Source organism: Dendrobates tinctorius, unplaced genomic scaffold (genome assembly GCF_039654945.1).
Source record: "Dendrobates tinctorius isolate UK_male_01 unplaced genomic scaffold, ASM3965494v1 ptg000007l, whole genome shotgun sequence".
Lineage (NCBI taxonomy): Eukaryota > Metazoa > Chordata > Amphibia > Anura > Dendrobatidae > Dendrobates > Dendrobates tinctorius.
In genome coordinates, this window is record NW_027361675.1 from 56,725,378 (window position 1) to 56,736,199 (window position 10,822).

At 48.4% G+C, this 10,822-nt stretch overlaps 1 pseudogene; it reads right to left on the reverse strand.

Moving 5' to 3' along the window:
- Positions 1-1,150: 1,150 nt before the first annotated feature.
- LOC141085952 (polymerase delta-interacting protein 3 pseudogene) lies at positions 1,151-2,359 on the reverse strand (annotated as a pseudogene).
- Positions 2,360-10,822: the final 8,463 nt, after the last annotated feature.

The following is a 10,822-nucleotide window of genomic DNA, read 5'->3' on the forward strand; positions in this document are numbered from 1 at the left end:
ACCAAAGAACTGAGATGGGCATCCAAGGTCACTGAGCGTAGATGGAAGAAATCCCGTTCTGTTGAGCACTTAATCGCATACAAGCAGGCCATCAACAGCTTTGAGTCCACGCTCACTAAATGCTTCTCATCTCTCATATCCTCAAAGTCTCACAACCTTAAACAACTTTTCAAAACTTTCATTTGTCTACTCTGTTCCTCAGCACCTCCTCCCTTTCCTCCCATTTCTGCTGAAGACTTAGCCTCTTTCTTTTCTCAGCAGAGTTCACCTACCATTTCTTGTGTCTTCCCCCTTCCAAGGAGGAGTCCAAATAAGTATAAATTTGAAAAAATTATAGGGTCTTACAGGAAGAGCAAATAGATAGTCGTGGTATGGCGCAGCGCCCTGCCAACACCAGAGTAATTTTTTTTTAATTATTACCATCCTTACATAAAAATGTTGAATTTCAGATGAAGTTGATAGAAAACCACATTCTGTTTCCTACCAGAATTCCTTTGTACACATCTCAGTATTTATATCACTATTAGCATGATCGATTTCCCTCAGCACTTCTCTGTCTTCAGAGCACATATATCACATCATGCTTCAATCGCAGGTCAATAAGTATTGCCTATGATTCAACAGTTCTGGACGATATTTTATAGTGTGAAACATTAATTAGGCATAAAAACTTTTTTGTCTGCAACACAGTCAGTGGACATTTAGTAATTCTCCCCCCATTTACTGGAATATGAAGGTCTTGAGGTACATTTGTAGTAATCCATATATTAGAATTACAAAACAACAAAAATTGTCTTTAAAATAGAAACAGATTATTGAACAAATGTAAACATTTAGCCTCCCTTAGCAGAACTTTAGAACCATAATCGTGCTGTATCACAATACTAGAGCAAGGGGAAAATGGAAATTCTTGATGCAATAAAGCAACTGCCCCACAACAAAGGTGAACTATAATACAATGTTGGGAACAGGATTAATTGTCCAGTGTCTGATGCCAGACTCCTTCAAACATCAACTACCTGCTGGTGATCATCAGTGATAAACAAAAAACAAGGATAAAAATGAAGGTTTTTATTTTTAAAGGTGTCTCTGTGCCCATATGTGAATTGTGAAACTCTCTTATTACCATCTCCAAGTTCTGTTGGTGTCATCAGAGCTTAAACTTAAATGCAGGTGGTAGGATGACTGCTGATGACCCTGAGGATTTAAAGACTGCTTTTAAGTTAGTATCAGGATCAACTTCAGCTGGAGGATTTACACTGGAGGAGGTTCTGTTTCTTTTAGATTCACCTTGCTTCTTTGATGGGGTGTTAATTAATCTGAGAAGTATGGGCTGGTCTTATGTTATCACACTACCATTCAAAGGAAGATTGCATTTCATCGATTGTACATCTAGGTATCTGTTGTTGGATTTTTTGTAGGCACCAACTGCTTCTTCCTTTCTTACAAACACAACCTCTGCAACTCCAGAACTCAAGTAGGTGTGCTTCAAAGCAGCGCATACACATAAAAGTTCCACAGTATATTCCTCAGTGACTCTTGGATGCAAATTATTACTGGTCATTTTTATGCCTTCCAAAGGGCAAAAGACAGACTCTTTTGGAGTGGGCCCTACTGATTAACCTGCCTCCCTTGTGAAAAGTGTCTTTGACATGTTCGTTACAGCCTTTGTGTGCAATAAAGGTGGCGAAGTCTCGTGCTGAGTAGACATGGGAGCTGTGTATTCATCATTCTGTATCATTTTACTAAGAGGTAAAGTTTGGCCAAGAGAAAAATAAATTACAGACATTCACACCCATTTTTGCACACTGTGGGCAGTTGTGATCTTCATCTTCTTGATGAGAATTTTGGAAAGTTCCAAGTCGTCATCAAAACCATCATTATCCATATCTTGTAAAGAGGAAATCTGTTGTTTCACAGGTTCGGGGTTAACTACGTTTATTGACATTCCTTTAACAGTGTTTGTTACACCAGAGCAAATCATTTTCTGATGTGAAATTTGGATGTTCTTGTTAGTATTTATGGGTGAAGATGAAGAACCTTGTGCCACGGGTGTGTTGATATTTACGGCCGGTGTGCTCCTCTTTAAATTTTGTTTTGCACGAACATCCAATAGTTTGTTTGGTTTACCTCCAACTGTGACCTGCTGCTTTCTAGAATTAAGCATCTCATGAGCATCTTGCACTTTACCCTTTATACAGACACGTGCGTCTTTAACAATCTATTTCTCACGGACATCTTTTAAGCCAAGCTTCAGACACACATCTGTTACACCAGTCTTCTGACGGGCATCAAATGCATTCTGGTAATTGATAGTGGGTAAGCGACTAATCATTGTAGGCTGGATTCTGGATCTCATACCTCCCATAGCCCCCCTGTAATTAATCCTGTATAGAGTTGAGCGAAATGGGTGGGTTAATTTAAAAAATCACCGACTTTCGCCAAAGTCGGGTTTCATGAAACAAAACCCGACCATAGCGTGAGGTCGGCCATGAGGTCGGTGTCATGATCCATGCTGGATCATGACTGATATAATGCAAAGTAACCTTTTTTTCCAGGACGTCCACCTGACAGCACCATGGAGGACGTCCCCCTCCTCCTTACAGGGATAGGAAAAGCACACGAGAGGTTAAAAGGTCATGTCCCACCCCCTTTCCCTCAGTGTTTTTCCTGTCCCTGCATGGAGGGACACACGAGAGCTGTGAACTTACTGGAGGGGCTCAGGGGATCGTGCGGCCACTCCAATCCTTCCCCTGTCAAGAGGTCCCGAGGCCGAAACTCCCCGAGGGGGAGTCCCTCTGCTCCAAAGGCCAGGAGCAGGACGACGCTCCTGGAGGGAGCCGTTCCTCCCTGTGGGAGGCTCTCGGCTCCAGGATACACCGCCATAGCAGGCAAAGGTCGGCTCCCCGTAGGCGGCTGGCCGGGCGGGCACCGACAGAGAAACAGCGCGGTCGGCGCTGGCTGCGGCTACAGCAGTCCGCCATAGCAGGCAGAGGTCGGCTCCCCGCAGGCGGCTGGCCGAGTGGGCACCGGCGGCAGATCAGCGCTGTCGGGCGCAGACGCAGTCCGGGCAGGAAGTGGAGGAGGCGGCCTATCGCGAGAGTTCCGCGTCATGTCCGTGACGTCGCACGCCGGGTTTGAATTCCAGCGATCCCTCCAGAGGCCCACATCGCCCTGGAAGCCCAGATCGTGCAGGATGGAAGGAAACGCTCCGGCAGGTGGTGGGGTAAGTGCGCCTGGTGCAGACCACCCTCCCCACACCCATTTCCGTAGCCCGGGACTGAGACGGTTACCCCACCTTGTATTATTAGGATAAGGGAACCCCAGCAGAATCCCCCTCTGGGGCGAAGGACCCGGCTAAAGCCACCTCGAAGTTGGTCTGATGCCCAGTATGCAGGGTAAAACTGCCAGACACCTATAACAAGACCCTATGCGGGCCCTGTACCTCTTGGGTCATAGGCGAGAAGTAACCATCCCTCCTTTCCGAGATGAGATCATTGATAAGGGAGGAAGTCCAGGCCTCTAGAGCCAGCCTCGCACGACGTCAGTCCCCCAGCCCAGGGCCGAGCGGCAAGCGCCCAAGGTGGGAAGCAGATCCAGTTTCGGAAGCAAGCCCTAGCGAGGAGTCCGACTTCCGTGATTCGGATCAGGAGGAAGAAGGCGAGATCCCGAGTGATAGACAGAACCAGGGCAGCAAGTACCTGTTCAGACTGGAGGACACGGACGAATTGGTCCAAGCAGTGAGAAATACTATGCAAAAGGAGGAAATCCCTAAACAGCAGTCCAGACAGGACTTAATGTTTGGAGGACTGGTGGCTCGGAGACAGGTTGTGTTCCCCGTAAGCGAGCACATCAAGACGATGTTCCAGGAGGAGTGGAAAGAGGCAGAATATCGGTTGAAACTCTCCCGAGACTTTAAGAATAGACTGCCTTTTGATCCCGAGGAAACACGGGCATGGGACGAAGTCCCTAAAATAGACGTTCCAGTAGCCAAGGTTACCAAGAAGACGGCCATCCCATTTGAGGACTCGTCAAGTCTCTGAGACCTGATGGATAGGAAGGCGGACATCTTGTTAAAAAGAACATGGGAAACGTCGGCGGCTCTTATTAGGGCAAACATAGCAGCCACCTCGGTGGCCAGGTCTATGTTTTTGTGGATGGGGCAGTTGGAGGAGCACCTAACCAACAAGACCCCTAGATCAGAGATCCTAGCATCACTTCCCCTTATGAAGTCGGCCACGGCGTTCCTATTGGATACGTCGGCAGAGTCAGTGAGGTTTGCAGCCAGAAACAGCTCCCTCTCTAATGCAGCCCGAAGAGCAGTCTGGCTTAAATCCTGGTTGGGAGATAATGCCTCTAAAACAAAACTATGCGCTGTCCCCTTCTCGGGCCTGAGGGTATTTGGTCCAGCCCTAGACAACATTCTACAGCAAGTGTCCGATAAAAATAAAGGGTTCCCAGAGGAAAAACCCAAGCGGCCCCAGTCCTTTCGGAGAGGCTCCTTCTCTAGGAGACAGACGGACTTCAGGGGTCAGGCTAGGTCCAATAGAGGCTCCTATAGAAGCTCCTACAGCCAAGGTGGAAGGAACAAGGGTTCCCTGTTCACATCAACATCCAGATCTAGGAGGCAATGACGCCATAGGTATTGGGGGGAGAGTGCGCCACTTCGCAGCAAACTGGTCCCGCATCACCCACAATCAGTGGGTCCTCAGAACCATTGTGGAGGGCTACAGTATAGAGCTCTACTCTCCTCCCCCCGACAGATATGTTGCCCCCACCGTTGTCCTGGCGGACTCCGCAATGTTGACGGATCTTCAGGACATGGTCAACTCAAAAGTTATAGTACCAGTTCCCCAACAAAAAGAGGAAGAGGGCATTACTCTTCCCTGTTCTCGATCGCAAAACCATCCGGCGAGGCCCGTACCATCATAAACCTGAAACCACTAAATGCCTGGGTCAGGTACAAGAGATTCCGGATGGAATCAATCCGATCCGCAATACTCCTAATAGACAGGGACGCAGTTATGTGCACCCTAGACCTAAAGAAGGCATACTATCAGGTCCCTATCCATCCCTCATCCCAGAGGCTACTAAGGTTTGCAGTCAGTTTACCAGCCCGGACCTGCCACTTCCAGTTTCAGTGGCTTCCATTTGGGTTAGCTTCAGCTCCCAGAATCTTTACAAAACTGGTGGTGGAGATGGTAGCCTACCTGAGGGATCAAGGTATTGTGATCATTCCATATCTAGATGACTTCCTACTGGTGGCAAGGTCAGAAGAAGCGCTCATTCGAGACAGAAACAGAGCAACTACCGTAATGGAGTCCCTTGGCTGGGTGATCAATTGGACGAAGTCGGACCTCAGGCCAGAGACAAAGAAAGTATTCCTCGGAGTCCTTCTAGACTGGGCCAGCAGAATATCCCGGCTACCCAAGAGGAAGGCCAGGGTCGGAGACCTGTTGGAGCTGTAAGGCTCCATAAGAGAGGCAATGGAAGTTTTGGGCCTCATGACGGCCTACATCCCATGTGTCCGATGGGCGCAGTTCCACTCGAGATCATTACAGAGGGAGATCCTCGCAAAGTGGGATAGAAGGCAGACGTCATTCAACAAACCCCTATGGCTGCCAGAACGGGTGAAAGAGTCCTTACGGTGGTGGACACAGCCCAGAAACCTTCAGGTGGGCGTACTATGGATAACCTCTCCATATGGGATAGTCACCACAGACGCCAGTACGTGGGGATGGGGAGCCCACATAGAAGGGAAGATCTTCCAGGGAAAATGGACAGTAGACATCAGGACCAGATCCTCCAATTTCAGAGAGCTCGACACGATCTGGGAAGCGCTGTGGCGAAACCAGGCGGTACTAAGGAAGCGTCACGTTCGCATATTATCCGACAATGTAACGGCAGTGGCATTCCTGAAGCACCAGGGAGGGCCCAGACATCAACCACTGCAGGCCCTGGCAGGAAGAATACTCGCTTGGGCAGAACGAACAGTCCGATTAGTAACCGCAGTGCACTTAGAAGGTTCCCAGAACGAAGTAGCAGACTACTTGAGCAGACAACAGATCCACCCGACAGAGTGGGAACTGAACGGGGAAATCTTCAACCATCTCTGTCAGCGTTGGGGGACCCCCTGTATAGATCTATTTTCACGCCGAAAGAACACAAAGATTCCCAGATTCTACTCATTGAATCCGGCGGACCATCCGGAGGCCATAGACATCCTGAGCCAGACTAGGGGAGAACCCCTCTCTTATGCGTTCCCACCACTGGCTCTCATACCGGCAGTGCTCAGGAAGATACGCGAGGACCACGCAAGAGTGATGTTGATCGTCCCATACTGGCCGAGGAGAAACTGGTTTTCCCTGCTAGGAGCCATGGCAGTAGGAAATCCAGTCGAACTACCCCTGTGGAAGGACATCATTCACCAGGGCCCGATCCACCACCCGAACCCAGCAAGACTCCACCTATCGGCTTGGATTATGAGAGGGACATCCTCAAGGCAAGGGGGTTGTCTGATCAGGTCATATCCACCCTACAGGCCAGTAGGAAGCCGGTGACATCCACAATGTATCGAAAGATATGGAAAAGATTCTGTCTGGAGGGTGGCAGGTCTGATCTCGTGGCAGGCACCCCTGACCTCCCTAGCATACTAAACTTTTTGCAGTCAGGGTTTAATAAAGGCCTTAAGCCCAGCACTCTAAAAGTCCAGATTTCGGCCTTGAGTGCCTTCTTCAATTACCAGTTGGCTTCCCATCCCTGGGTAATAAGATTCATAAGAGGCACGCAGCGCCTGCGCCCCACGATTAGGCAGCTCACCCCGCCTTGGGACCTGGGCCTGGTACTCAGGTTTCTCTGTACAAACCCCTATGCCCCCAGCGAGAAAATAACAATCTCTTCTCTTACTCGTAAGACGGCCTTCCTGGCAGCCATTACTACTGTCAAAAGAATAGGGGAGACCCAGGCCCTGTCCACTAAGGACCCATATCTCCAGATAAGAGACAACTGTATAATCTTAAGATTGGACCCGGCATTTATCCCAAAGGTAGCCTCTTCTAAAAATATAAACCAGGAGACAGTGTTACCATCTTTCTGCGATAATCCCCGTAATAAAAACGAAGAGCGTCTTCACTCACTGGATGTGAGGCGCGCAGTCCTAGACTATCTTAAGGCCACCAAGAGTTGGCGCATTGACCCAAATCTGTTCATCCTTTTCGGTGGTAAAAATAAGGGGAAAAAAGCCTCTAAGGCATCCATCGCATGATGGATTACCTCACTAATCTCTGACGCCTACCAAGCCGAAGGCGCCAGTCCGCCAAATTCTGTAAAGGCCCACTCTACGAGGGTAGTATCGGCCTCATGCGCCGAACGGGCAGGGGCCTCGGTCGATCAAATCTGTAGAGCAGCAACCTGGGCCAATCTTAATACATTCTGTAAGCACTATAAGCTTGATGTGTTATCTGGTCAACAGACTGCATTTGGGAGAAAAGTTCTCCAGGCGGTAATCCCACCCTGAGGAGGTGCTTTGGTACTCTCCATGGTGCTGTCAGGTGGACGTCCTGGAAAATAGGTATTAGACCTACTGGTAATGATGTTTCCAGGAGTCCATCCTGACAGCACGGGTAGTTCCCTCCCTATTTATGTTATCTTATGATTATTTCTTGTCATATGCTGTAATATGATTGTTTCATTAAAGTGTAACTTGCATCTTCAACGTTGTGGTACTTGTTAAATCACTGAGGGAAAGGTGGTGGGACATGACCTTTTAACCTCTCGTGTGATTTTCCTGCCCCTGTAAGGAGGAGGGGGACGTCCTCCATGGTGCTGTCAGGATGGACTCCTGGAAACATCATTACCGGTAGGTCTAATACCTATTTTTTTCCTTGAGCTGTGTGCTCGGAGTTGGGTTTGCCCTCGGTGGCCAGTATGGTCATCGCACTGGTGTTTTTAGAGATAATTTGGCCCCCGGTGGTGGTTAGTGTAATTGCACGGGAATCACTAACAAGTGTGTTTACTCAATAAAGGGGTGTCAGTTGTGCTCACTGACGTTGGTGATATTGTTGGTCTTTTCCAACCATGCTGGGTGAAGGAAGGAGCTGAGGAGAGTCCAGGACAACTCAGTCAGAGTCCTGGAGTGGCAGCTATGGTGTCAGCGAGGAGTTCGTGTAACGCATGGTGGAGTGGCAGCTGTGGTGTCAGTGAAGAGTTCTTGCAAAGCTTGGTGGAGTGGCAGCTATGGTGTAGACCTGCACTCAGTTGCTGGACTCTTTTGCTGGAAGCTGCACTCAGGTGCTGGACTCCATTGCTGGACAGCTGCACTCAGGTGCTGGACTCCATTGCGGGACAGCTGCACTCAGGTGTTGGACTGTGTTGCCTGGAGCAAGTGCATCAGAACAAAGCTAAGTGTTTCCCTCTTTGTCACTTTTTCTCATGTTGGTGTTAGTACAGCGGTGGGGCCAGTGCCTGCACCACCCAGCTCCCTAGTAAGGAATAGGTGTAGGGTGTGCTAGGGTGACAGGAATCCTGATCGGCGACAGGTGAGGAGCCTGTATAGGGAACGTTAGGAGTGTTAGGGACACTGACTCAGGGGAGTGCAGGAGGTCTCCACATCCACCGATCCCTATCGCAGGGCCCACCATTGTAAATATTTTCCCTATCCCCTTTGTCTAGTTGTATTAGTTACCGGCCTGCGGGCCGCATCACACTGGACAATTACATGTGCCGTGTCCTGTTGTATTAGTTACCGGCCTGCTGGCCGTGTCACACAGGACGGGGCACGTGACATTCGGCAACCTGAGCGCCAAAGTCACGTATCAAATGATGTTTCCAGCACCCTTTTTCAGCCAATGATGGAGGACGCACACTGTGGGCAACGCAATGACATAGGCAGCGGCCACGACCATCTTAGAGAAGGGCATTGAAGTGATTGGCTGGCTTGTGTGGCATCACATTGGGTATAAAAGGCTGTGACCACCGACCACCATCTTACTTCTGCCGATCTTAGCATAGGTAGAGGTGCTGCTGCTGATTCTGAATAGGGAGAGCTTTAGGCAGGGAAGAAGAAAAAAAAATGCTTCTGCTGATAGCGCTTTTCACTGTACAGTTAGTGTGCAGTGAAAGGAGAGGATTTTTGCCTTTGTGCAGCAGCGCTGGTGGTGATTAGGCTGCATTGTAAGGCTACCTGCTAGCTGCATTGCTGTGTGCACACTGGTGTTCAAACTGCTTTTTTCAAAGCACTCCAACTTTTATTATTTTGTCCTGGTGAGTTACTGAGCATTCATTTTTTCACAGACCGTATAGCGGTGTACGCTCCTCACACACTACTGTGTACCAGCTGGTATCACGGACAAATAGAAGATATCTGTGTGTTACTCTGGAAAAAAAAGCCGAGGAGTTTTCCCATTTTTCCATACCTACACCTTAGAGTGCTGTCCGCTTTTCAAACAGTTTCGTAGATCTGCTGTTTGATTACGGTGAAAACTAGACAGAGACAGCATGTGTCAGTCCGTATAGAAATAGACGGAGATGGACAATTTTCCATACAGACACTGTATAGTGGTGTACGATCCTCACACACTACCATGTACCGGCTGGTATCACGGACAAATAGAAGCTATCTGTGTGTTACTCTGGACAAAAAAGCTGAGGAGTTTTTCTGTTTTTCCAGACCTACACCTTAGAATGCTGTCCACTTTTCAAACGGTTTCGTATATCTGCTGTTTGATTACGGTCAAAGCTAGACAGAGACAGCATGTGTCAGTCCCTATACAAATAGACGGAGATTGACAATTTTCAATAGACACACCGTATAGAGCTGTCTGATTCTCAGACAGTATTGTATATCTGCCATTCGCATTACAGTCACATCTATACAGAGCCAGCATGTGTGTGTGACACTCCGTACATACATATACGGCGATTGTTAGTTACACAAAAAACGTATACAGCTGTTCACTTCTGATACGGTTCCGTATATCTGCTTGTTGGATTACGGTCCAATACACACTGTGAGAGCGTCTGTGACTAACAAAATATATACGTAGATTTAAATTTTTTAATACACCTTACACAGCTGAACGCTCCTCATACAGTACCATGTCTCTGCTGGTATTTTTTGTACATTTTCCCAAACATGAGAAAGTATGGTGGAAGAGTCCGCGGACATGGGCAGGGGGGCGCAGCTGGTACTGATGGTGGTGGTGCATCGGCTGGTTCTGGCAAAAGCACAATAGCAGCTAAGGCAGGAGGTGTTTGAGCCTGTGTCATCCTCTGGCCTAAGAAGTCCTGTAAGGTTGCCTTTTCTTGGAGTAGGAAAACCGCTTTTAAAGTCGGAGCACCAGGAACAGGTTTTGGCGTACATTGCCGAAACAGCCACCAGCTCTATTGCCTCCTCTTCTGAACGTTCGAAACCTGCAAGCACGGAGTCGTCAGTGCAGGGTTCTTGTCAGGAAAAACACCTTTCCTTGTGTCCTTCACCCCCACCAAAAGTTAAGGATGCGGCAGCCCACACTTCAGATTACTCTGTTGAGCTCTTTTCACATACCATGCCTGGGTTATACAGTCAAATCCTGAATTCCCCAGTCCAAGATGAATCTGACATGGAGTGCACTGATGCACAGCCACTGATAGATGATTCTGCTGGTACATCGACCCAAAGCACTACATTGCCCTCGCAGTCTATTGAGCCAGAATCTGACCCTGATGAAAATCAGGTGCCCCTTCCCGCATACTCTACCTCTTTACACGGTGATACAGTGGAATGTAAAGAGGTAGGTGTAGATTACTTTGAAGAAAAGGTGATGATAACGCAGTTCTTGACCCG